The following is a 26691-nucleotide window of genomic DNA, read 5'->3' as shown; positions in this document are numbered from 1 at the left end:
TCTTTTTGGCTTTTTAACTTTTCCGATTTTTTTTTTTTTTTTTTTTTTTGCCTTTCATTTCCTTAGCCCTGTTCCTTTGTCCTTTCTAGCTGGCTCTCTTGGGTTCCCTTTTTCTGAAGTCCATCAGACTCTGTCCCCACCATTTCCTCTTCTCCTTCCCCCAGCTCATCAGATACAACGTGGATCTCTCATCTGTTGGTGATTTGGCCCGCCCTATTATATTTTGGGGCTTGGGAGGTATTTTTAGTTTTGGGTTTTTTTAATTTAATTTTATTTTAATGTCATCCACGTTTTTATTTTCCTATCTAGTTCTGCCTTGGTCCAGGAATGTAGCTTCCCCGGCTTCCATCTTCAAGAGCCTCTCAGGATTGTTAGTCTGCTTCTCTTATGTTTTGCCCACGGCCTTCTTTCCTTGCGTGTCTAGACATTTACACATGTGTGATGCTCATTTTCCTCGGAAGTGGATTCGCTCTAGTCCCTGAGGCTGGGGGAAGGCACCTTCTTCCTGGGAGCATTTCACTGGCTTCCTCTGGACTAATTCATGACGTGGACTCCAGACTCTGCTGCTGGGTCAGTTTGGGATGTAACTCCTTTGAAATCACAGGGGTTTTCAGAAGAGACGTTTTTCTTCCCACTTTGCTCAGTGCTGAAGACTTCTTGCAGACTCTGGGAACGGGAGCCTATATTGTTGCTATGGTTTTACCTCTGGCTCATCTTCACACCGACATTTTAACTCTCGTGGTCCTGTATGTTTTAGGGTCTTGCATTTAACTTCCTACTTTGGGAAGACCCAAGGCTTGGCATTTTTTCCCTTGTGCCCATGAGGCTGTGAAAACTGCAACCTAAGTTCATCAGTTTTGGGGAAATGCTTTCAGCATAAAAATGGCTCCATGTTCTGCTCACTATTCTGGATTTCAGCTTTCCTTTGGATTTGAGACTGATAATCGCCTACCATTAACAGTTTCAGCTTGGAAATTTTGTCTTCCATCTGACCCCAAATGGAAGTCCTAAATGACCTTCTATGTGCTATATTTTGTAGAAATATTGTCATACTCTGCACTCAGAATAGAACTTATTCCCCTTTCTTTCAACCACAGATGCTGCGTGACTTAGGATGGGGTTGTGCACGGATAAACCCATCCTAAATTGAAGGTACTGCAGGTCAAACTGCCTTTGATACAACACCTACTGAACATCCCAGGTTGGCAATGGCGCCAGGCATCCTATCACCTGCTCTCCCTCGTGAGTGCAGAGCTGATGGGGAATTACAGCTCACTGCTTCTGCTCGGCACCAGGGAAAAGAGTTGTATCTCATGTTGCTAGACTGGAAAAGATCATACTTTTATGCACATTTTTCTACTGAACATCACTTTTACAGCAAGATAAAGTTGAAAAATTATACGTCAAACTCTTGTTATGTCAGGGGCCTTCTGTAGATATCAGGTGTCCTGCTGTGTAAGGTGGAGCTTCCCCAGGTTGGTACCCAATACAAGCACGGGAACCTGAGGGCATCTCACAAGGCTCACGGCATCCGGAGCCAACCCCAGTGCTCCACATACTGCAGGCCACGTTGGGAGGGCACTCCTTGCCTTTCTCTACTGCATCTAGGCACTGGCTACAGGAGGCTCACCTCCACGTCTGAGCTGGGGTGAGTGCATTTTTTCCTCGGGGACATATCATGGACAGGGCAAGGGGCTTGAGATCAGACTGCCCGGGTTGGAATCCTGGCTTCTCTTTCTTATCAATTCATGACCTTAACCTCTCAAATACACTGCTTTCTTTTTCAGAGGGGATAAAAATAGCAAGTACCTTCTTGGATTCTAGGGATTGTGCCTGATAAAGTGATTAACACAGTGATTAACAGGTTTGTTCATAATCCCTCGGACACAATAGCTGTAAACTTAATATCCTCAGAGGGAAGCATTTCATGGCTTTTCTTTTTCTTCTGGAATCGTACCACACCTACCCCTCGTGCCTTCTTCCGGAGGGAGAGCTCTGGTTTCGCATTATCACTCTTTGCCATGATATTAATGCTGAGCCAAAGGTTTAGGGTGGAGTAGGGAAAACAATTGGAGGACAGAGGGTTTTCTGAGTGAATGGAGGAGGTGAACTGACGGGAAACGGAGCCACCCTGCAGGGACCAAGTTCTGCTGCCCGCAGAGAGAAAGGAGAAAGATGAGGCTGAACAGAGCAGGGAGAGGGGTGACGGGCTTGGAACAGCCCCGGGCACCTGAGAGCCTGAGTCCTGGTTGACAAGCAGTGGAGAATTTGGGTAATGAAGTTCCATATTTACTGCGCTATTGATTGCAAGACGTCTGCAAACAGCAGGATGGCGTGGACTGCAGGGAGCTGACCCCTGAGTTTGTAAGTGCATTTTCAGAGTTCCTGAAGTTTGCTTCTGCTTCTCACTGTTCTTTTTTTACCTTACCATGGAGACCCAGAGTTCTCTTGGCAGCACTCTGAAGAGAGTCCTGAAAAACAAGCTAAGCTCGTCTGAGTCTTGCCTTCCCTCCCCATCACAACGCATCTGTCCTGGGATCTGTTCTGTCTGAATTTTCTCTGCCTTGATAATTTGGCAGCACATCCATTCTAAAATGGGGTTCACCAATGGATCCATCTCTTCTCCATCTAGAAACATTCCCATCAGGGTTACCTAGAAAGCTCATTGCTTAAGACCAGGATGACATCCTGAGTCTGTCCAATATGGCAGACCCAAGCTCGTCTGGTGAGGATGCAGAGAAAGTGGATTGCTCAGACATCAATGATAGGATCATTAATGCTATAGCCACCCCCAAAAAAAAACCAGTCTAGCAATTTCCTCAAACACTAAGTATCAACTACCTCACAAACCAGCAATTGCCTTCCTTGGCATTAGTCTGAATAAGTGAAAACTTAGGTTCATATAAAAACCTACAAACAAATGTTTATAGCACTTTTATCCATATATCCAAACTGGAAACAACTCAGATGTCCTTCAATAGTTCAATGGTTACTTAGAGTGGAGTGAACCCATAGCATGGAATACTACTCAGTATTGAAAAGGAACAAACTATTTTGGTGCATGCACCAACTTGGATGAATCTCTAGAAATCTATGCTGAGTGAAAAAAGGTTGCATGCAGTGGGATTCCACTTAAATAACACTCTTGAAATGGACAGATTCTAGAAATGGGAATATATTAGTGGTAGTGAGGAGCTGGGTGTGGAGAGAAGCGGGCATGATTATGCAGAGGTCCTTGTGTTGATGGGCATGTTATGGATCTCGATGGTATTAATGTGTTTCCTGGTTGTGATGCTGTGTTAAGAGTTTTGCAATATATTATCATTGGGGGGAAACTGGATAAAGGGCCTAGGGGATTTCTCTATTATTTCTTGCAACTTCATATGACTCTTTAATTATCTAAAATTAGAAAGCTTAATTGAAAAATTAATGTACAACAACTACTCAGAACAGTGATGGAGACAAGGCCACAGCTATATAAGCATTTATTATTAGTAGTGACCATGGATCAATTTGTCAATCCTGTTTGGTTCGAGTCCCACTGGATGATATGAAGTGAAATTTCTACACCTTTGGGCTGAAGGTGAGGGCCAGGCAGGCCAGCCCCTGTAGCAGCACCTGGAGGAAGCTCTCTGCTATTCTGGAATTTCCCTGTCTCAGGGTCAGCCCTTCCACTCAGCTCCTTCTTGGCCTTTGGGGGACTCTGCACACTGTTGTGGTCCAACGCTGCCTTTCAACACAGATCTCAAAGGCTCATCTGGCCTCTGGAAAAGAAATCTCATTAGTTTTCTCAGGAAGGATCTTGACCTTCCTGGGATACAAATAACAGGTAGCTTAGACTTGCAGATGGAGAATGCTACAGTTTAGACACGAGTTGTCCTCCAAAAGCTCATGTGTGAGACGATGCAAGAGAGTTCAGAGGTGATGTGACTGGGAATGAGAGCCTCAATGGAATCGGTACATTAATCCACTGTCGGGATCTACTGGGCACACCTGAGGACAGGTGGGGTGCGGCTGGAGGAGGCAGGTCACTGGGACATGCCTTTGGGGCTCATCTTTTGTCCCTTGTGAGTGATGTTTGCTTTGGAGCAAGTGGTTCTCCGTGAGGGTGAGGCCACCCCCTAGGGATGGGGACATTTGAAATCATGGCCAGAATTTTGTTCGTCCGAATGGAAATGGGTCCTCACCTCGACCTCAGTTGTCTGGAACACCTGCCTAGTGACAAGCACCATCCTCGGAGTGCCGCGGGGTATTTATATACTGCATACACTGCATGCTCGTTACATAAGTGAGGGCAGTGGCTCCCTCCAGATGCCAGACGGTGCACATCTGGGGTTACAGGAGCGTGGTTTGGGCAGAGATCACGACTGTACAGCGCCTCACCCCGGCTGCAGGAAGGCCTCTCCTTCTGGGTTTCCTCCTCCCTCTGAAGACCCAGTCCCCTAAACTCTTCTCAGAACTCACACCAGCAGGGCCTCGCTGTCAGCTGTCCCAGCCATCCTAAATTCACACCTTCCTTTCAGGAAGTGCGCTGAACTTTAGGTTCTCACTCAGTTTAGCCTGGCCTGCCTCCAGGATCGGCAACATTTTATTCTGCTGGTGGAAAGTCACCCATGCATGTGGGCCTCCAACTCCAAGCCTGTCCCACAGTCTGCCCCAGGACCTTGCTCTTCCTCTAAAGCAGTTGGGAATGAGAGTTTGAACTCCCCTGAGACCCTGAAAGGACAGATGGGGCTCCCATGTTAGCTTGGTCACCGCCTCTGTGAACTGGGCTGAACTTCAAGGCCATGAACTTTAGAATGTGGGCGTCCACACGAGCTTGGCTCATTTGTTTTAAAGTTTGAGATCCTGTATATTCAATCCCTGGTTCATGTTAGACACATGGGAGCTACGACCTATAATTGTTACTCATGATTCATTGGGAAATAGAGGGCAGCAAAAGTCCCCTGATTATCAGTGACCGGTATAACCTTGATGTCCACTGAGGTTAACTTGTTCTTCGAAATTCAAAGGAGAACGGGTCAACCTCAGAGAGCCCCTCCCATCCTCCAGGACGCTCAGAAGCACAGTATTGATCAGCTCTTAGGCTTCTCTGGTTACGCTGTGTGTCATGGAATCGGATCAAATGGGGGACTTGACTGTCCTCTGACCACTAGTCACAAGTGTACAGTGTCAATCTCCTCACTTCCAAGATTTCCCCTGAAATGAAGTTGTGTTTTTCAAACTGTTGGTATGACCTGCAGGCAGCAGAGGAGGCTTCTGTGGTAACCCCTCCAAACCCAAAGTGAAGGATTAAACATAGTTGCTCCTATAAACAAAGCCCTCCAGCCGCCCTACCACTGGGAACTTGTCACTGTTCCCATTTCCCCCTGGGCACCATCTTCTGCCCTTTCTTATCTCAGCTCAACCATCCTGCTTCTCCTTCCCACCAATTTCTGCTGACCAAATGAAGCCTCCACCAAAGGAGACAACTCCTTCCACAGAGGTCCTTTCCCTACGTAAAATGGATCACAGCTTTTACCTGATCAAACAGGGTCCTTACACCAAGAAACTCTGTGCTTCCAAGAAAGAAACTGTTTTATCTCACAACATGTAAAAACTCAGAAGGTCTAAATCAGGGCTGCCATATAGGATCTTATAAGGCGGGCACTGCACAGAGATGTCTGGCCAGGAAGTTCAGTAGGAGAAAAAATGTAGTCAGTTCTCCGCCATCCAAGCTTGGTGCTGGGAATACTCAAAAGCATACTTTACCCTAAATGAGCTGCTGAAGTGGGAATAGGTTTTCCCAATTTTCTGCTAGGAGATGGAAAGGTGGTGTGGAACTTTCTTCTACTTTATCAGTCCCAAGGGAGCACCATTTTCTAATTATCCAACAGGTACCGTGTGTGTTAGCAGTGGCCTTGCTTGAAGCATTTGTAATGAAATCGGGTCTATCTCAGCTCTGAATCGAAGTCATTCAGTGTCAACAACTGACTGGGAGCAGCAGCGGGGCCGTGTCATTTTGAGGGAGAGACATCTGCCGTTCTCCCCAAGCTGTCACTGGGAGGTATCATTTGCATATTAAACAAATATTTAAAATTAGTCACGCAGCAAACAATCAGAAGCTGGCGTCACAAACACCACTCCTTCAAGGCAACAGCAGGGACTGAACATACTGCCAGGTGTGCACATCTGGGTGGCAGGGGTGTGACTTGAGCTGGGATCTGTGTCTATGACAGGTGAGCTTTTGAGGTGGAGAAGGAAAAATGAATGGAATGGAATGGAAATCTCCTTCCTGTCTACAGTGGCAGCACTTAGGATGGTACCCGCCCACCAGAAAAGCTCAATAATGTGAGCTACAACTGTCATCATTCCCAGGGTGACCGCCAGGACGTTCATACGCCGACACTGTAGCGTGGACAGTCCTTGTGGACCATGAGCATGGCGTTTTCTCATCTGATTTTCCTGACTTGATCAAAGTGCACTGTGATTTACGTAGTGTCCCATTGTTTCCTGGGGCAGGCTAAGAGCCTTTATTTTATTTAATGCTTCAGAGCACCTCGGCAAGTGGGGAATTGATTAGCCCCAGGTTACCCATCAGGAAACGGAGGCAAAGGGAAGTTAAAAGGTTGGCCAAAGTCACACTTCAGGCCTTGGAGCCCCCAGCAGAGCGCACACCTGTGCCCACTGCCATCTGTTTCTCTCCTCCAGGGCCGCTCAGGCACGCGGAAGGGCGGTGGGCCTCCTTCATGGGACGCGAGAGCCCCTTGTAGGTGTGCTCATGGTGCCTAGGGAAGGAAGTGGGTTTTCTTTTTTAAAGCATTTTATGCTTTGCTTTAGTTTCCAAAGCTATTACAGAACTTTGATAATCTTGGAAAAGAGTGATAAAATAAAATGTTAGTAAAATATGAAGACAGAAATGAGTTGAAGCCTCCCACCTAACACATGGCACTGTTGATTTTTGTCATTAATGAAAACGCTTTCTGAGGCACAGGCACCGCAGACCTATCAGCCCATCTCTCTTCTTCACAAGGCACTGGGAGGGAGGGGGTTTATCTCCATATTGAAACGAAATTGAACATTCCAGAAAGACACGGAGGCAGGGAGCGTACTGACGGGCAGACTTGTGCCTGAGCCCCTGTCCCCTGGGACTGCGTCATCCATGCTGGCCCATCTTCAGGCATGTGTGTAGACAGGGCAGGTCGCCACCCACCCTTGGGATGCAAACCTGATCTTTATCCCTCTCCAACTAGAGCCGTGAATTTGTTTGTCAAAATAAATCAGTCAATATAAAATAGATGAAGGGAGCCTGCCGAAAATGTAGATTCTCAACCTAAGACACATTCACTGGATTGACCTGGGGTGAGCTCAGGGGTCTTCATTCCCCTAACGCTCCTTAGGGGGTCCACTTGAGGGTTCTTCCACTTTGGTTGAAAGCGGGAGTCGGGAGGGGAGTAGGCAGGAGTAGACTTGGCACTTTCTCTGGGCCAGGTCTGGACTAAGCATTTCAGAGACATTTTCTCGTATCATTCTTACGGCCACCGTCATTAGCACCATTATTCTGACCCAGAGCTGCCTGATCCCAAGGCCTGCCCTCTTGACCACCCTGTTCGCAGTTCTTTGTGAATCTAGGTCGACCAGCAGGCCCTGCCGTGCTCACTTGAGACTTCTGTTAAAATACAAATTCCCAGACACACCTTGGAACAATAGGAGCAGAACCTGAATGTTGGACCTAGAATCTGATTTTTTTTCATCAAGTGCTACAGGTGGTTTCTGACGCCATTTAGTTCAGTCACTGCAAAGATGTTGTTCAATTGGTGAGCATCCACACGGTCATCTAAACTGGTTTAATATCAAAATACCTCCGTTCTGATGGGTACATTGCACCTCCTCTTACCTACTAATTCGCTGCCTGGGTCACCCAAGACTTCCCATGATCGAGCAAATAGAGGGCGATTGCCCAACTCATTGAATTTTTAGGGTCTTTATGGTTTAGATGTGAGGTATCTTCCCCCCAAAAATTATGTGTGAGGCAATAAGATAATTTTTAGAGATAAAATTATTAGATTATGAGGCCTTTAACTTAATTGATGGGTTAATCAGCTGATATGGACTAATGAGGTGGCCACTGTGGAGGGTGGGGCTTGGAGGGAGGAGGAAGACTGCCCGGTGTGCCGCTCAGGTTTACCCTCTGTCCTGGGTGAGGGGTCCTGTCTCTCTGCTTCCTGGCCACCAGGTCCTGAGCTGCTGTCCTCTCCCATGACCTTCTGCCATGACGTTCTGCCATGACGGGCTGGGGCCCAGAGTTATGGGGTCAGCCCACCATGGACTGAACCTCTGAAACGTTGAGCCAAAATAAACATGTCCTCCTCTAAGTCGTTTTTGCTAGGTCTTCTGGTCACAGCAATGAAAGAGCCGACCAGATCAGGGTCTCCTCGGGTCCTGAAGCCACGATCCGTTCTGATCCGTGGGTGCTCGTGTCCTTCCTTTGGCCAAGGATCTCCGACATCACCCTGAACGTGAATGCACCTCCACATTAGATCATCCACCCTGAAAGGGGGAAAAGGTGACTCACACGTCTTTACCCGGCCACAGGGACCAGCCGTAGTTAAAGGTCTGTGGAGTTTAGTCTCTGAGTCACGCCTGTATGATTCTTGTTCTCACGTGGATTGTATGTGGGGGCCTTACTAAAAGGGGAAGGATCCAGAGCTGAATCCTGGAGGGCAAACAAGGGGGTGAACTTGAGAATCCTGGAACAGAACAGGGGTGCCCAGGTTCACGGGTGTGGGAAGCCGTTCTGTGGCCCAGAGAAAACAGGGTGCTGGGCAGACAGCCGCTTCCACAAAGAGACGTTCGCTTGACGTTCGGCGAGCGATCATAACACGAGTGTCGCAATCAGACTCATTTTTCACATAATCTAAGGAGAAGAAAGGGGCCCACGGCGGCGGGCAGTGTGTCAGTTTCCATTCCACTGTAACCCTGTCAGGGAGAAGAGGCATGAAAGTCTCAGGAAGGAGCCCATTAGGCCAAATAAACGTCATCGCAGCCAGACGTTATTGGCTCCCTGACATCGAAGACACTTTGGAGACGGTTATTTCCTGAGTCGGGAAATCAGAGCCAGGCATTTTCAATGGAATGAGTTTCGCAACCTCTAACATGTTTGAGAAAAGGAAATATTTTGACCCTCCATTCCAATAATGGATAATGCAGCGTGATCTTGCAGGTAAACGGGCGGAGAAGCCCTGGGCTTCCTCTCCGCCTGCCCTCCCGCCTGGAGAACTGCCTCGGCTCCCACACTGCTCTCTGGGCTTCAGAAAAGTCATCAGGAATTTAGGATAATACACCGGAAACATGTCCGTGGCCGAGAGCCACGTTTCCACCCGGCTGGCAGGCCCACGGCCTTCCCTGGCACGGGGTCAAGTTCACTGCCGGGGCGTCGCCACGGAATCCGCGGACCTCTAGCTAATTAACCCCTGATTATGGCAAAAATTAGGTTTAGAATAGAGGAGAGTGAGCCAGGGCTGCATTTGGGAGACCTAGAGGGAAACTGAAAAGTAAAACTAGGACTGCGCCAACTCGGAGCCTGGGAGAGCAACCAGGGCAGCAGCAGCAAGCAGGGTCCAGATGGCTCCCGGCCCTCCCGAGAGGATTTGCAAGTTGAGGTCAGCTGGGAGAGTCAATCCTCCCACCTGGACGTCCAGGGGGACTGCTGGCCATCGGGACTGCCTTCCCGGCAGGAAGCGAGCATCTTCGTTGTCGGGTGATGGGCCGGCAGCCTGGGGAGAAGGGCTTGGAGCGCTCCATGTTGGAGGCCTCTGTTTCGATTTCCAGTTCTCAGGCCAGGAGCCTCTTTGGCAAGGAGCCTTTCCATTCCTCGGAGCTTCGTGTTCCCACAAGCTGCCACAGCTGTGGGCTGTCCCTGCAGGAAGAAGGCGCAGGGTTTGCTGATGCCTTAGGAATAACTCGGAGGGAGCTCCCAACATGTCACTGTCCCTCCGGGTCCAGAGGAACCAATGTCAGAGAGGGACCAGCTAAAGGTAAAACGTGTCTGTGGCAAAGACCCTGCGTTCCTATCTTGGAGTCAGCCAAGCGTTTCTGGTCTGGAAGATCAGGGTTCAAATCCCATTCCATCCCTCCTCCCCGAGGGGTGCTTGGAAAATCCCTTAATCATGTGACCGTCAGTCTCACCGTGAGACACACGGGACCATTGTGACGGGGGATGCTCCTGGGTCCTCAGATTAGAGGACTCGGTTGACATTTTGTCACCTGCCCCTAAGGAACCTGGAAAGGCTCAGAACCCACGGAGCCCCCGAGACAGGAGATCTGGAGGCTTTCAGCACGTCCGGGGTGGGGGGCGAGTGAGAGGCTGGGAGGCAGCAGATGTGCAGCGGCGCAGTCCTTCCGCTCCACTGCCACTCGATCCAGTGACCTACCTGGCCCTCGACCCTCCCCCAGTTCTAAACAAAAATAAAAACAAAACCAAACTTCATCTATGTTAAAAAAATGCACCGATTCCTGTAAACACAAAGGACGGCTCCCAGAATCCCCTGTCTGAGCAGGGCTGGTGGCCACAGTGTCCTGACGCTTGGTCGTCCTCCTTGTCCCTCTGGTAACTGTTAGTGATGTCATGGTGTGAGGACATCCAAGTTGGCCACCCCAGAATGCACTCTGTCCAGGTGGCCGTGCAGAGGGGCTGCAGAGGCAGGGACAGCTCTGGAAAGCTGTCCTTTGGCGGGGACTGGGGGGACAGCATCTGTAGTAGAAGTAAACAGAGGCGGCAAAGAGGCTTCCTCTGAAGCCCCCTCATCCAGATGCATCCCGAGGCCATCCGGGGACGTCCCATATTCTGCAGGCTCTTACCCGTGTGGCTTTATCTGGTGACAGGGCCACCTTGACATCTTCCTCCCTCCCACCCCTGGGACCTCGTCTTCCTCCCGGGCCTGGGGCCTGCTTCCTTCCGTAGCCCGGACGGTGCTCTTCCGGCCGCAGCCACAGGCCCTGCCTGTGCCTCCCAGGGTGGATCCCACGTTTCTGAACACCATCCACAGATGCGTGCGTCTCCCCCTCTGCTGATCTGTGTACGGTCGGTTTATTTCATGGACTAAACTCACTCAACTTTCAGAGGGAAACTTGAACTTCCCTACGACTGAAATATGCCTCCACCTGGCCCTTGGCTGGAGACAGGGATGGAGCAAAGAAAAGTGATTTGCATGTCCACAGAAAACGGTCACCCTGCAAAACCAAGCGCAAAACGAACAAGGAACATTTTCCTAGCAGATTTGTAAGAGGAATCACCAGACGGATGCAGCGGATGCAGCGGCATGCCAGTGAAGAGGGAGGGTCTCAGTGGTGGGACTTTTACACCTGGCTGCACAGGTGAAGCACCTGGGGAGCTTAAAAACAGAGTCCAGGCACCCAGTCCACCACGGGACCCCGACTAATTTCCTGGGGAGTGTCCCAGGAAACCACGGTCACAGCTCTCAAGGTGACTGTAACGTGCGGTTGGGGTTGAGAACCGATTCTCTGACATCGGGTCTTTATGGTGCTTTGGAGGTGCCTGATGTTGGCCTTTATGTAGCCCTTCCCAACGACATCCAGTGACAGCCCAGCAGAGAGCCCTGTCCCCAAGGGGTACTGCTGGTGGCTGTAACTGCAGAGAGGCAGAGTGGGTGGGGTGGTCACTGAGCTCAGGAGGCGGCAGCTGGTCAGATTCTTGAAGCTGATGTCCCACAGGGAGGCTGCGGGGCCGAGGCTGCGCCCTCGGGTGGAAGGGAAGGTGGAGAGGCCTGGAGGAGCAGCAGGTGAGGTCAGCGAGGGAACCAGCTCTGCGCACCTCTGCCTGCTGCCTGTGAAAAGTAGATCAAAGGCCCTCACACCAGCCTCCAGAGAAGCCTTCCGAGAGCAAGCGGGACCCCCACGGGGCTGGTGGGTTGTGTCCTCAACAAGAAAACCCGAGAAGCTTCCGGAGGTGGAAGAAACCTGGGAACCGGCTGTGACCTCTGACGTCACACCTGCACTAGCTGGCAGCTGGCCTGAGCACGGTTTGACCCGTGAATCTTGAGTGGTTCTTCCTGCTGACCATCTCAGGAGCACCCCGCCCTCTGCCCTGTCCATCGAGGCCCGGGAAAGCGCCGCCCCTGCCCCACGTTCCTCTCCACCGTCCCCTCATAGGCCTGGTCCCCTCTGTGTCTCCTCTGTTTTCCTTTAACACCAAGAACACGGTCACCCCTGGCTTCCTTCTCTAGGGCTGACCCTGGTCCACTGTAAAGCAAACAAAGGTGTTTTGTTGTTGTTGTTGTTGTTGTTTGTTTTATCACGAGGGCCTGTAGTCGATTTGATTCTGGATTTTATTCCCTCCCCTTTGCTGGAGGCTCCCGTACTTGCCTCTGGGCTTAACAAGCTGTAAATGCCTGTCCCCGCCACTGAGTTCTGACATGGCCATCTAGTGAAGGACCCCTTTATCTAATTGCATGTGTGAGTCAGCTTTTCATCACTGCAACAAAAATACCTGATAAAAACAACTTAGAGGGGAAAAAAGTTTTGGGGGGTTCACAGTTTCAGGGGTTCATTCATGGTCAGTTGTCTCCATGGCTGTGGGCAAGGTGAGGCAGAACATCAGGGCAGAAGGGCATGGCAGAGGAAAACTGCTCACCTCACGGCATCCATGGAGGAGAGAAGGGAGCAAGGAGCCAGGGACAGGGGACAGTCTCTGGGGACACACCCCCAGAGACCTTCTTGCTCCAGCCATGCTCCACCTGCCTTACAGCTACCACTCGGGAGTCCATCGAAAGCAGTGACCCATCAAATGGATTAATCCATTCCCGTAATTCAGTCTTTTCTCCCCTGAACATTGCTATATTGCCTAATATGTGAGATCTTGGGTGGACATTTTTAGATCTAAACCATTAATAGTGCATAGAATTTAACTATCAGTACCTCTCAGAGTCCTCCACTCGGAACAGCATCTTCCACCGCCTACTCCAGTGCCTGACCTGTCCATGTCTGGTCCTTGGCTATCGAGGGCCTTGCTCTGTGGACACGGCACACTGTGCTGCCTCAGATTCCACCTCCTTCCCCCAGCCCCCCACCGAGCACGCGTGGCGTCTGATCTCTTCTCTGTTTTGCTCCTGCTGTTCAAGCACCTTCTATGACAGCAGGGACTCCATCTCAGGGCTTTGGAGGCAGATCTTGACCTGGACTCGCCTGTTCCTGTGAATGGGATCAGGTATCTCTCCATTTCTCCAACTTTCTCCCAAGCGCAGGCTGGGGAAGCCGTACAAACTCCATGGTTAGAGCCAGATTCAGGAGACGAGATGTGTGACCTTGGACAAGGTTTCCAGTTCTTTCCATGTAAACCGGGGGAGCCAATGCTCACCTCCCAGGAGAGTCATGAGGATTAGTTCATGAAAGTCACTCGACACAGACCCTGGCTGGTGGCAAGCACTGTGCAAGATTCTGCTATTATGATCACCCTTCACTTCCCTCAACACCCTGCACTCTGCATCTAACTGGCTTAGCATCCTTCTCTGGCCAACACATGAATATTCAACCCAGAGTTCTCGTTTGGGAAAATTCACTGAAAGAAAAATTCTCCCGGAAATGTAGGTGTTGGCTTAATACTTTAGTGCCAGACTTCTGGGGGAATGTATGCACATTCCTGTAGCGTACGATTCCACGTGAGCAAGTTCTAAGGAGCCACGGAATAAATGTGGCGCAACTTTCTAGCATGTTCCTTTTGCTTGACACTAAGATATTAGAAATAGTGCTTTTACTTAATGGAAGTAAATTTTTTTTTATCTTCTTCACTTGAGGAGAATTTTTCCTAGGGAAAAAAAAATCACCCATGTTTATTTAAGGTTTGATAAATTTTGAAGTTGAAAATGAAATCCAAAAGGTAAGGAGCCAAGACAAAGGGAAAATTTAAGGATATTTTTTGGTTTCAAGGAGACAGAAAATCCAACTCAAATTGGCCTTAAACACAGAATTTATTCATTCTTGGGCCTAAAAACCAGAAAGATCTGGTTTCTTATTAGACAAAGTGGGGTTTCCCCAGTGGAGCGCGTAATTTTACCTGAGCCCTGGATTGCTGTCTGCCCTCTTTGCTGCCTTTGGTGGGGACTTTATCCTCGGTCTTTGGTAGTCTCTCTCTCTCTCTCCAACTCTGTGGTCACTTGTTATGACAATAAATGGCTGAAACAGTCCCCAGGGACCTGAGAAAAGGACCACGTCCCCACCAACATGTCCTCCCCGGGTCTTGGGATTCGCCCTCTCTCTCAGTTGGCCCAAAGTGTGTCTTGCGTTCCACTTTGAATCAACACTTTGGTGGGGAGCTGGACACACCAGCTGGCTTCGGCCCGATCTTGGAGCTGGGAAGGAGACTCACTCTGCCCAGGCACAAAAACCAGGAACAGAAGAGGGATGTGGATGAGAGATCAGGGGGCTATTTATGGGAGAAAAGGACACAGATGTTTGGTTGGGACCCAGAGGGGCCCAACACTCCAAAGAAAGAGATGGTTACGTGGCTTTGCAGTAGATAGAAGAAGGAATTAGTTTTGACACCTGATAAAAGAAAAATCACCTGTAATGAGATGAGATAGTGTGCGTGTGTGTGTGTGTGCGTGTGTGTGTTTGTGTATGAATATTTATTAAAGTGTGTCTCCTCTTCACTGTGCTTACACCGTTGTGACAGAAACCCCTTCCTTGGGGCGGGATGGTAAAGGATTAATGGCTAGATGTCTGGGGAAGATACACAACATTTCTCATAAACTTTTTTGCTAGTATAAAGGATAAGTATCACAGATTTTTACAATAACAATAAATCATACAGAATTTTTCTTTTTTTTACCCTATAACCGACTGATTCCTTAGAGAACGCCGTCTTGATTTTTGTAGACTCTTTGCGTCGACAGCTGGCCTTTGGATGCATTTCAACCACAATGTGACATAACCTTGCCTCACGTAAATACTTGATGCCGAGCGGTGCCAACATGCCTGTTGGTGGGTCTCTTCACTTCGCTAACGGAGGAGGGGAGAGTGAAACAGAGGTGGTGCAGGCTAGAACTTGGCTCACTTATCCGTGTGGCGATTTCTCTGCGGAACCAGTAAAGGTTCTGAATACTGGAAAAAAATTGATTTCATGTTATTCATCCCTCAACAGCGAAAGATGGGACACACTGACGTTGAATTGGCCTCGCTAACGTAGCCTCCGTGAAGGTTCAGGTCTAGATCATCGGCCAAACAGCCATCAGGCTCTGATTTGCCCGTTTCTGGGAGGCAAATGTTCCCACCGTGACGGATCTGGAATCTCCAACACAGGATCGCTACACTACAGTCAGGCAAAGACCCGAAGCATTTTACAGCATTTTACAGCATTTCTGCCACAGAGACAGCAGACACAGGGAACTTCAAGCGGCGAGGTAGGAAAAACACCACCAGGTAGAGGGAAATCATCAGGGAGCAGTGAGCTTCTGGTAGTTAGACCTTTATCATATGATCTATTTACGCCGTTTATCTAATATTTAATAACGGCACATTCAACAACCTGCTTGCAGAATTCCCGAACATTTCACAGTGGGGCTGTCGTGTCCCCGTGAGGGTAACCCTGCCCCCCACCATGGATTCCTCCCCAAATTATCACTAGATCCCAGGGAACAGACAAGCGCCTGCCAGAGAATGGCGCTCTCAGAAGTGTCCTGTCACTCACCTGCAGGGAAAGTAAGAGGGCGCCCTTGGGGGAGGGTCCAGAAACAACCAATTTAGCAGAAGATAGAGGTCGACTTAAGGCCCAGAGATGAGCCCGAGGACGTAGGTGCCCCCGTCCCCACCCCAACAGGGATCTGTATGTGGCCATGTGTCACAGTTAAAATAGAATCTGAAACATGTCCGTTTTAGGAAAATAAAGAGTTCACATAAATCCCCCCGTGGGAAGCCACCTGGACCACGCTCCAGCGTCTCGGTGACTGTCTCGTTCTTGGCTGCCGTTTGGAAATCTGAGCTTATCCTCTTCTCCGACCCCTGGTTTTTCATCTTAATGTTTAACCAGACACGCTTTGCTGATGTCAGACTCTCCCTGGAGGAAACCGAGGCACACAGATTGGAGGCTCCATCATGGAGGCTCTGACTCAGTAGATCTGGGTGTGAATTCTCCAGGGCCGATCCCCGTGGCAGGTGGCAGAGCTACGTGTCGGGGATCCTCCTGCACGGGCCTGGGGTCGGGGATGGAGGCGCAGCTCTGTGGCACTGAGTACCCAGGAGGCGGATCAGGGCTCCCCCTGGGGCAGTGACGGGTGCCACTGTGGGGTCAGAGGACCCCAGCACGTTCCTTCCTGCTTCACATCAGCTCAGCCCTGAGTGCACGGCCGGACTCCATTCGACAAAAAGAGAAAAAAGCATGCCATCTCCTCTGTGTGGTGAGGTGTCCTGATTGGAATGAACTCTTCAAGTTTCTCTATAACAAGAAAAACACTGGCTTCCTTCTGAGGTTTCTGCCCGGCAAGTCGGACTTCATTCCACATGAAGAAAACATCAGTAAAGAAATCTGCTAATTTAATCTGCCTCATGGGATACACCACGCTCTGGCCAAATGCAGAGAAAGTAAGGGAGCCCCACGTATCTCATTTAACACCTGAAAATTCCCAGGGATGATGAGGCCAGGGAAAGGTGACATAGGGAGGAGAGTAAGAAAAGGTTTCCTAAAATAAAAAATGAAAATGAAAGTCATCACATTCAAATGAGGCTCATTCCCCGGGTTATAACAACTTCTCCGCTCAGACCTTGTTAATAGCTTTTCTTAAAAAGAAAAAAGATTTATTGTAGCTTCTATTTTTTCTATCAGTGTCATTAGAGCTTAATTAATCCTCTCCTAAAGGGAGGAAGAGGGTAGAGTGGTATTGGATCTGAGACGTGCACAGCAGCAGGCAGGGTAATGGGGCTCTGCACGTTGCCTTCCCTACCTCACCTCCTCCTGTGGCCTCTGGAAGGCAGGCAGCCCTGGTCAGGGACTCCCCGTGTTCCTTTTGGGTTAGAGAAGAGGCGGTGTCAGCTGCAATCCCAGCAACTCAGGAGGCTGAGCCAGGAGGATCATGAGTTGGAGGCCAGCCTCAGCAGCTCAGTGAGGCCCTGAGCAATTTAGCAAGACCCGGTCTCAAAATTTAAAATGAATAAATAGATTGCTCAAGAGAGTCTGTAAGTTCACATGCTCAGATAGAGGGACCGACGTGTTAGAAGCCAGGCGCTGTGGGGACCCGCTGTGAGGCAGAAAGTGATATGGCAGTAAGGGGGGGGGGGTCACAGAAGACAGGGAAAGAGGCATCTAAAAGCCAGCAGGCAGGCCCGCTGTGGCTCCAGCCTCAGGCCTAGGTCTGCAGGGTGACATATGAACGAGGCCAGGGGTGTACCTCCCTCCAGCCCAGCCTGCTCTGAGATGAGAAGGGGGCGTCAGGGGCGGATCCTGCTTCCTGCCTTGGGAATGGGCGTGGCGGTTCCTCCACCTGGGCCCCACCTCACCTGCTGCATGGAACCCCCCCTCCCCTTTCTTTCATTTTTCTCCTCTCCCGGCCACCACCTCCCGCTCCAGCAGGTGACAACCAGGCCCCGTCCTGTTCTAGGCCTTCCCCCATGGATTTGTTTAAGGAAGCTCTGCGTAGCCCACCTCTGTCACCTGGTCCCTTCTGTCTTTCCGGGTCCCCAGGAGACTTTCCCAGACTCTTCACCTACTGAGGTCAGGTGCGCCAAGAGAAACAGTGGCCGTATTGGTCAACCTTTCACCTCTGTGACCAGGACACCCGGCAAGAACAAGTCAGAGGAGGAGCATGAGGAGAGAGAGAGAGAGAGAGAGAGAGAGAGAGAGAGAGAGAGAGAGAGAGAGAGAGCAAGCAGGGGAGAAGGAAGGGAAGAGGGAGAAGCCGTGGGGGAGGGGAGAGGGACGAGGAACCCAGCACAAGACGCAGACCCCAAGGGCACCCTGCCAGCAAATGGATTAATCCACTGACGAGGTCACAGCTCCATAATCTAATAACTGCCTAAAAGCCTCACCTCTGACCCTGGCTACCTTGGGGACCAGACATCCAAGACGCGAACTTTTCAGGCAACCATCCACATCCAACCCTAACAGGGCCATTTTCAATTCCCCAAGGAAGAAATCGAGGCTGGAATTTCAGTCTTCATGCTTTTTCTTAAAAAGTGCCCCAGAATGGTGTCTTCCCAGCCCTCCTCTGGCCTCCCACTGCCTCAGATCGACCATCAGGTCAGTCAAGGGCTTAGAGAAAGGGAGAAGGGGGAGGATTGGAGTCCCTCCATGGGCTTCTTGCTCCAGGGTTTATGTCCTCCGCCCAGCTCCTGAAGGACGCGGCTTTGTTTCTGTGGATGACTGCTCAGTGGGAGAAACAGAAGAAAATGGTAGGTGGGTCTCATAAAAACAAATAGCAAGATGATAGACATGAATTTAAATATATTAATTATCATATGAAATTTAAATGTTCTAAACATTCTAATAAAAGACAACAAGGTCATCCCATAACAAAAGCAGGATCTGATTATCTTCTCCCTTTAAGAAATACAGATTTGTTTCTGTTTTCTTCTGGGTGTGAACTCAGGGCCACACACATGCTCAGGAAGCACTCCACCACCCCCAGCCCAGGAAATGCACTTTATATAAACACCCAGGTGAGCCAGATGTACAGGGATAGAAAAGGGGACTTCACGCTGACAGTGGATATGCAAATATCAGAGAAAGCTGATTCAGAACAAAGAATAGGGAAGGTGGCCTCCTCCTGGCAGAAGGGTCAGTGACTCCAGAGGGTACCACACCCCAGAACTGCCCGAAGCCCAGACGGATGGAAATGCAAAGGGGAAGAAAGACTTCCACGATGACAGCCAGGAATTCCCAACTCCTCTCTGAGGCCCTGATAGAATAGTAAGTGCCACCCAGCAAGGAGGGGGGCGGGCGTGCACCTTCTGTGACCACGGGGTTGACGTACAAAGACACCCCAGTCCGGCCAGCAAGATGCAGTCTCTTCCACGGTTTTCAGAAATGAAAACAAGAGTGTTCTCCAGTGTGGACCACCTTCCGGATATGAGCACCGATGTCATTAAAAGGATCTAAGTCCTTCCGCTGTGTTTTCTAGGATGGAATTAAAATAGAAATAACTAACAAAACCCCCAAAGGTTTGGAGATCTCTGGGAAACCCATCTATGTAGAAACTCACATTTCTAAATAACCCCTAAGTCAAAGAAGTCAAAAGAAAACACAACGTACGGAGAGGTGTAGCATGTTATCAGAGCGCAGGAAGAAACCTGCCGGACCGAATGCCCACGTTGGAGAACCGCAGTGTCACATCGGGGACCTGAGTTTCCACCTTAGGAAAATAGAAACCGGAGAGTAAGTGAGACTCGGAGTAGACAACAGCAGGGTCATGGTAAAGAGCAGAGCAGAAGCAAATGAAAACAGAGAACAATCAATCGATCAATCAATCAAACAGCCGGTCCTCTGAGAAGATCGATACACTTGACAGGCATTAGGCAGACTGATCGGGAAGGAGAAACGCCAGGTTGGATGATGAGAAAGGGGACGTCACTGTGAGTTCCACAGAGGTTCCCAGCACCGCGGGCGCGCGCTGTGAGCATGTCCGTTAATTGGGCAGCAGGTGAGAGTCACAGATTCCTCCAGGGGAGGAGATCACCTGGTCAGTGTCTGATGAAGAAAAGGAAACTGTAGATTAAAAACTTCCTGCCAAGAGAACGTGAGCCCAGACGTCTCTGCTGCTGAGGGGTCCCACGAGAGAAGAAAACTGCAGAACGGGGTTCTGGGCCACCCCAAGACAGAGTGGGGAATGTGAAGAGGAGGATGGAGCGAGCTGAAAATCCTGCAGGACAGGGACTGTGAGGGCTCGTTTGTTCAGCCCAACCTGGGCTCCAAATTCCTGCTCTGCCACTTCACCAGGTAGCTGTGTGACCTTAGGGAAGTAACTTCACCTCTCTGACCCCCATCTATAAAATCAAGGTGGTAGTAACCGCACCTAAGAATTGGGGTTCTGAGTGAAGATTCAGTGAGATGATCCATTCACTGTGCCCTTCAACAGCGCCTGGGACCTAGCAGGCAGTTCAATAAATATCAACTGTCATGAGATAATATTCTTATTAAGATAAAGAAGCCTTATGCTTTTTGTGGTATGAATAAATGTTTGCAGCCAGTAGTTATTTTTAAATCAATGAAGTAATTTAAAACTTATTATTTTTCTTTGCACTTACTTAAAGGAAGAATTAAGGTTCTCTATGTAACTTAGCTCTGAAAACAGGAAACAGTTGTCTTTTTCATTTTTCTCTTCTTTGTTTTTAGTCATGGGAAGAAGAGAGATTTCTCTGCCCCAATCTGGCATAAAAATCCCTATGGCCATCCGCTTTCCTGCTGGCCCAGGACCTGACCTCCTCACACAGAGACGCTCCATCGGAGCCGAGAGTCCACCCAAGCGCCACTCACTGGAGTGGACAGGCCCCCGAGCCCTTGTGGCTGCCCGTCTGTTCTGAGCCTGAGTGGAGGAGAGCGCTCTGTGGCTCCGACTGCAGCCTTGCTCTCCCCGGGGCCTAGGAATAAAAACCAAGAAAAACCTCCTTGTCCACGAGCACCTCACGCTCAAGATCACCAGGACACCCCACAGCAAGGCGCGGCCCTTGGGGGCCAGAGAGGGGTGGCCCTTTAAGGCCAGGCTTCAGGAGCCTGTGACGGGTGATCACCCCGTGCCCTCTGGCCCTCAACAGGGGTGCCCTGCTACCACACAGGCAGGCAACAGCACGGACGGGGACCAATGGGACAGACGGCCTGCTCCTTGACCTGCCTGTCCCCAACAGAGAGGGCCCTGCAAACGGTAAGGAAAGAGACTGACCCCAGTGCCCTGTTTCCCCTTTTCCTCTTTGGCCCCAAACCCGGGTCTTCTCTGCTGCAGAATCATTGGTCTTTTGGACCAGAAAGTCCTGTTGGGGAGGTGGTCTCCTGGGCGCTGCAGGGGCCGAGCCCTCTCCCTGGCCTCTGCCCACCGGATGCTGGCGGCAGCCCTCCCCCAAGTTGTTCAGCCAAAATGTCTCCCAGCGCCACCCAGTGTCCCCTGGGGGGGGTCTCCCCCTGGGAGTTAGCAAACACGGACCGCGGGGAACGCCCAGGAGGGGCGCGTCCCCTGGGGATCTCTGACTTGTGGGGTCAGCAGAGGGGAGAAATCCTCGGTTCACTCCTGTCCTAAATTAGCCCCTCACAAGGACCCTCCCGCTCTGAGCCGACGGCTGTGCCGTTTCACCTCTCTGGAAGCACCCAGCCGGCTCTCCAGGGGTGGCGTGCTGGGTGACAAGGGGCAGCCGCGTCCTGGTGTTGGCCTCTGCCCCCGTGGTGTGATGGAGGAGGACCTCTTGTGGTCTTTGACCCTGGCTCCCAGCACAGAGCTGCAGACGCCTTCGGATTCCCTGAGCGTGGGTCGGGCTCGTGCAGAACCAGCTCCTTGGGCCTCCCCTGAGTTTATGCTGAGGAGGGACTGGGCCGCCCCAGAGGGCCTCCCGGGAGGCTGGCCAGGGTGGAGAGCCGCTTCAGCTCCACGCCCGGACCTCTGTGGAGGGAGGGAGGGCCGGAGGGTGCAGGCAGCCACCAGTGATTGAGCAAAAGAGCCACCAAACCTCGGGGCAAGGAGCCTCAGCGAGCTTCCTGGTCGGAGGGTGTGTGTCCCTTCCTGCGGCTGTTCACGGAATCCTGATGACAAGACAGGAACTGAGTACGATGGCCCGCGGCATCCGTGGGTCCCACACCCGTGGATCCACTGCTGGGGCTGGGGCCGGGGCTCAGTGGAAGAGCGCTCGCCTGGCATCTGTGAGGCCCTGGATTCCGTCCTCAGCACCACACAGAAATAAATAAATAAATAACTAGTCCATTGACGACTAAAAAATATTGGGGGAAAAATATTGAATGTGTAGTAAATATAGTTTTTGGTTTTACATTATTTCCTAAACAATGCAGTGTAACGACTGTTTACCCAGCCCCAACATCGCACTAGGTATTACAGGTAATCAGAGGTGGTTACGAGCATGTGCATGGGCTATGAGCAGATTCCATGCCATTTTACACAGGGGACGAGAGCATCCTTAGATTTTGGTATCTGCTGGGGGATCCTGCAACCCATCTCAAACAACAACAACAAAATACAGTGTCCTCCTCAGTTCTGAGAGTCGTTCTAGCAAATCACTGCACCCAGGATGGTCATGGGAACCGTTGAACTTATGATGACGTTGGCCAGGCACTAGTGCAGATGGCAGCGCCCAAGGGAGGGCAGTCTGTGCTACCCAGACCCTGCACACACCATGTGGACGCCAACATCAGTGTCAGCATGTAACCAAGTGGGTGGACACTCGGGGACGAGCAGGGTAAGACACACTGCCTTGGCCCACCTTGTCCCTGGAGATGCCCTCTCCAGCTCCCAGCTCGTTGGTGGCCACGTGACTTTTGCATTGACAAAAGTGACAGCCACGGCCCTGGGGTAGTGTTGGCGTATGGCCCTCCAGGGGTCTCGTGGCCCTGGGGAAGTCACCTCCCTTCCTCGCAGCCTGACTTCCCGCAGCCACTGGCCAGCAGGGAACCCGAGACCCGCCCCCCACTCTTTAAATTCTATGATTCATTCTCAAAGCCTAATAAACAGGGATCAGATCTCCCTCAGGCTCCGAAGGCCCCTCAGGGACCCCGCCCATCACCAGCCACAGCAAAGGATGAATAACCTGCCGGCCCTGATGGAAATAGCCCTTGCTCCTACTAAAGTCCCAACCCAGGCCCCAAGGTCAGACGTGTGTGGTCGCAGAGCCTGGCTCCTGGTTATCAGGAATGAAACAACCTCCGCTCTTCTCTGCTCCCGGCACAAGGCAGCAGGAGGCGCAGGCCCTATCTCTGGCCCTATCAGGTGGATAAGTACAGTTTCTCCCTTTTATTCATTTGAGAATTGAATTAGCTTTCACATTTGCCTCCACAGCTTCAGAGAACATCTCGCAGCCATCATTTACCACCCTATTAAATTGAGAAGCCTCTTGTGGTACATCTGATAATTTGATTCTGAGTGATGTTTGTGTTGTTGCTAAGCATTTGAGCCAGCCACAAGGAGGTACAAATGGGTGGCTGGCCCTTTAACCAGCAGCTCAGCCCTGAGATCTGGAGGAAGGGATGTGGCCCTGGTAATGAAGAGGCTAGGTGACTTTTCAAGTTATTATGTTTCAATGGGGAGAACGGGATTCAATTTAAAGATACTCCCAGCCCTGGCCAAAGAAGCATCTTCCGTTTCTCACATGAAGCCAGGTAAAATCTGAGGCCGAAGCGAGATGGAAATTTCCAAGTCCCGGCGTGGTAAGGAGGGCGGGTTGTTGTCCTCGCATCCTCTGTCTACTCAATCGTGTGCACAAGACCGGCCAGCGGGTATGGAGTAGAGGGCGAAAATGCACTGTCCGCACCCAGAAGACTAGGCTTCTTAGCTTGGCTCCTTAGGCAAATTGCATATTTCTGTTTCCTGTCCCATGAAATCGAGACGTGATGGTGTGGCGGTGGTGGCGGTGGGGATACAGGTACAGAAGGACCCCTCGTCCTCAGCTTGTGAAACCGAAGGCTGGCTCATCTTGGAGCAGCCTGTTCCACAGAGTCCCCGGCCACCACCCACCACCCACCAGCAGCCAGCCCTCCAGAGTGACAATCAAGATTGTGTCCAAACGTTGCCAAATCCCCCCGGGAAGGCAAACGGAGCTCTGATCAAGAACCAGCGTTGGGGTGACATTGTCACTGCTTTTACATGGTGCCTGACACACAGTGGGGCTCAGTCGCTGGTGCTTGTGAGATTAAAATAACAAAAGTGAAAACAAGATGGTCCCAGCAGCTGGGAGGGCTCTCACCAGCGCAGGGCTGAGCGTGGCCTTGAGCCCCCGCGCACTGGGTTCATGATCGACTCTGGAGGACGTCCAAGGAGAGGGGGTTCTGGTGTGGGATCTGGGAGCCTGAGCTGCCTGTTCCTTGGATTCACAATGCAAAAGTCACGTGGCCACCAACGAGCTGGGGACCGGAGTGGGCATCTCCAGGGACAGGGACGAGGTGGCCAGGCATGTGTCTTACCCGGCTCGTCCCCGCGGCTCAGCGCATTCCCGGGTGTCTAGCGGTTCCACCTTCTGTTCTGGACGTTGAGAACGTGATGCGTAAGCCCTGGGGTCTGTTTCCAGAAGTGTCGGGGTGGGCAGGGAGCGTGAATAAAGACACTCACGACCCAAAACGGTCAAAAGGAATCTGGCCACCTGACCCCACTGGAAGGGCAGCAGCAGAGTCCTTGACGTGACCTTGGTTTTGAGAAGTCAGGCCGTGTGTTGCCCTCCCCAAACCATCTCCATCAGCTTTTTGTGGCCGTGACCAAAATACGTGACAAGAACAACTTAAAGAAAGAAAGAAGTGTTTACTTTCCAGTTTCAGAGGCTCATTCCACAGTTGGCCGACTCCCATGGCCCACGGTGAGGCACAGCATCATGGTGGAGGGGCCTGGAGGGGACATGGTGGAAGGACAGCAGCTCAGCACAGGGCCCCGGGAAGCAGAGAGCGCTCCATTGACCACTGACGATGTATAAACCCCACGGACACCCAGTGACCTCCTTCCCAGCCACCACCTACCTGCTTCCAGTGACTACCCAGGGAATCCCTGTCCCTGGATCAGATTCGCTGTCCAGGGTGCAGCTCTCAGAACCCAGCAGTGTCACCTCTGGACAGGATGGCCCGGTCTCACCTCTGGACAGGATGGCCCAGGCTCACCTCTGGACAGGATGGCCTGGTCTCACCTCTGGTCAGGATGGCCTGGTCTCACCCCTGGACAGGATGGCCTGGTCTCACCTCTGGTCAGGATGACCTGGTCTCACCTCTGGACAGGATGGCCTGGTCTCACCTCTGGTCAGGAAGGCCTGGGCTCACGCACGAGCTTTCAGGAGACGATCGTCTCTCAACCACAACCTGCCTGTGAGGCTTTATCTCCCGTCTGAGCGCTTCCGTCTTCAGCTAAGGAAGCTAAGCACAAAGAGGGGAGCCCTTGTTCAAGGAAGGCCGGTGAGTTCGTACCCCGTCTCCCGCGGCAGGCCAGGGACAGTGAGCTCGGCCAGCCAAATGTTTTATTCCCAGGGGGAAATCAAGTGTTGGTCAGGGCCTGGTGGGGCATCCTGCCCTGTGTGGGTGGGCACGTGTGCTTGGGTGACCACTGGGAGATGGGACAGTCCTGTCCAACAGGTGCCTGTCCATTGCTGGACGCTCCAAGGAGAGCATAGCTCTCAGCAGGAGCGGTCATGAACTTGAAGTCAGATGACCAGTGGAGGCATGGTGGAACAGGGCATGTGGACAGTGAATGTCCCTGTGTTTCAGCGGCAGGAAGGGCAACTGTGTCCCACACCAAACCCAGAGAATGGCAGATATTCTTTAACTGGTGTTGGGTGTTTGAATCAATCAGTGAGGAGGACGTGGGTCAAGAAGTGAGTAAACTCAAGGGAAGGGGGTCTTCTTACGTCCATCCCCAGGAGAGAGGTGGCATGTGCACCACAGTTTGTCCATCCTGCCTGGCTCTTTTTCTGGAAAAGTCTTTTCCACCCAGCATGGGGTTTGGTTTTCTTTTGAAGGGTCATTTTCTCCGATGGCCCCACATCTGTGCCACTGCTGATCGATCCGAGAATTGTCATCTGACCCAACACGCATCGCGGTACCTGGTCTGTGCCGGAAGCCTGTGATTGGCCCAGGGATGTGCACCCGACCAGGCTAAGCCGCGTGTCCCCTCTGGTAGGAATCTTGGACTCGGCATGACAAATGTGCACTCGGCGCCCCTCTGAGGACTGACCCCCGAAGTCGGAAGCCCAGGAGCTGTGGCAGGGGTGGGGGAGGCTCGCTTTGGGTATTACTAGTGAAAGTGGCAAAAGAAAGCAGACAGACCAGGGCTCCAGCAGATGGAATGGGCCCGACTCACGGTCTCTGATTTCCCGAGGCCCGCCCGCACCCTGCCTTCTCTTTGGCTGGCTCGTTTCGTTCCTTCATGAGATTTTTCAGGGTCCTATAATTCCATTTTGTCCTGAAGCTATTCTGGGTCACACCCCTGTCACTTGCCATCTGAAGAGCCCTGGCGCAGCTCCCGGGCCAAGCATCCAGAGAGTTCCTTTGCATTTGGTTGTCACTTCCAAGGGCAATACCAGGTGGACACATAAACACAAGGCCCTTGGTCCGTAACAAGGCGATAGTCTCCTTTGAACGCCTTCTCTATGCCTCCAAGAGCAATCGATCGGAAGTCGCTTCATAACAAGGATGACAATATTCTAGAAGCTCAGTTCACCGGGAGAGAGGAGGCTCCACTGGCCTGCTACCGTGCCCTGGCTGTGCTGCTATTTAACCATTTCTGTCGCCTGGCATTCTGAACTTTCTTCTCTACCCCATGGACACTCCTCAAAAGCTTTTAAGCAAATGTGGAAGCCTTTCAACTAAGCCTCACCTACCTTTGCCATTTTGAATCAATGCTACGTGGCAGAAATGCCTATTAGAGATAAAGTGGTCTGTAGCAACAACAGCTTAAGCTGTTGACTCACCCGCAGAGTTCGATGCTTGCATTTAAAAGAGGACAGGAAATGAGCCTTTTCCTCTGCCAGGCCCTTTTCTTGGTGCTGCCCAGAAAATAACAAAACCGAGGCTCTGGGCAGTTGAGGAGA

The 26691-nt window shown here is 51.2% G+C and overlaps 1 long non-coding RNA gene across 1 annotated transcript; it reads left to right on the top strand.

Annotated features, from left to right (window-relative positions):
• Nucleotides 1-1890: 1890 nt before the first annotated feature.
• LOC144372857 (uncharacterized) lies at nt 1891-23834 on the top strand. The gene is made up of 2 exons (XR_013432709.1): nt 1891-2364; nt 20315-23834. It is a non-coding gene; the product is annotated as an uncharacterized LOC144372857 (long non-coding RNA).
• The last annotated feature ends 2857 nt before the right edge of the window (nt 23835-26691 follow it).

Source organism: Ictidomys tridecemlineatus, unplaced genomic scaffold, assembly GCF_052094955.1.
Source record: "Ictidomys tridecemlineatus isolate mIctTri1 unplaced genomic scaffold, mIctTri1.hap1 Scaffold_1742, whole genome shotgun sequence".
NCBI classification, from domain to species: Eukaryota; Metazoa; Chordata; class Mammalia; order Rodentia; family Sciuridae; genus Ictidomys; species Ictidomys tridecemlineatus.
The sequence above is the reverse complement of the archived record's forward strand: the minus strand, read 5'-3'. Positions and strand labels throughout refer to the sequence as shown.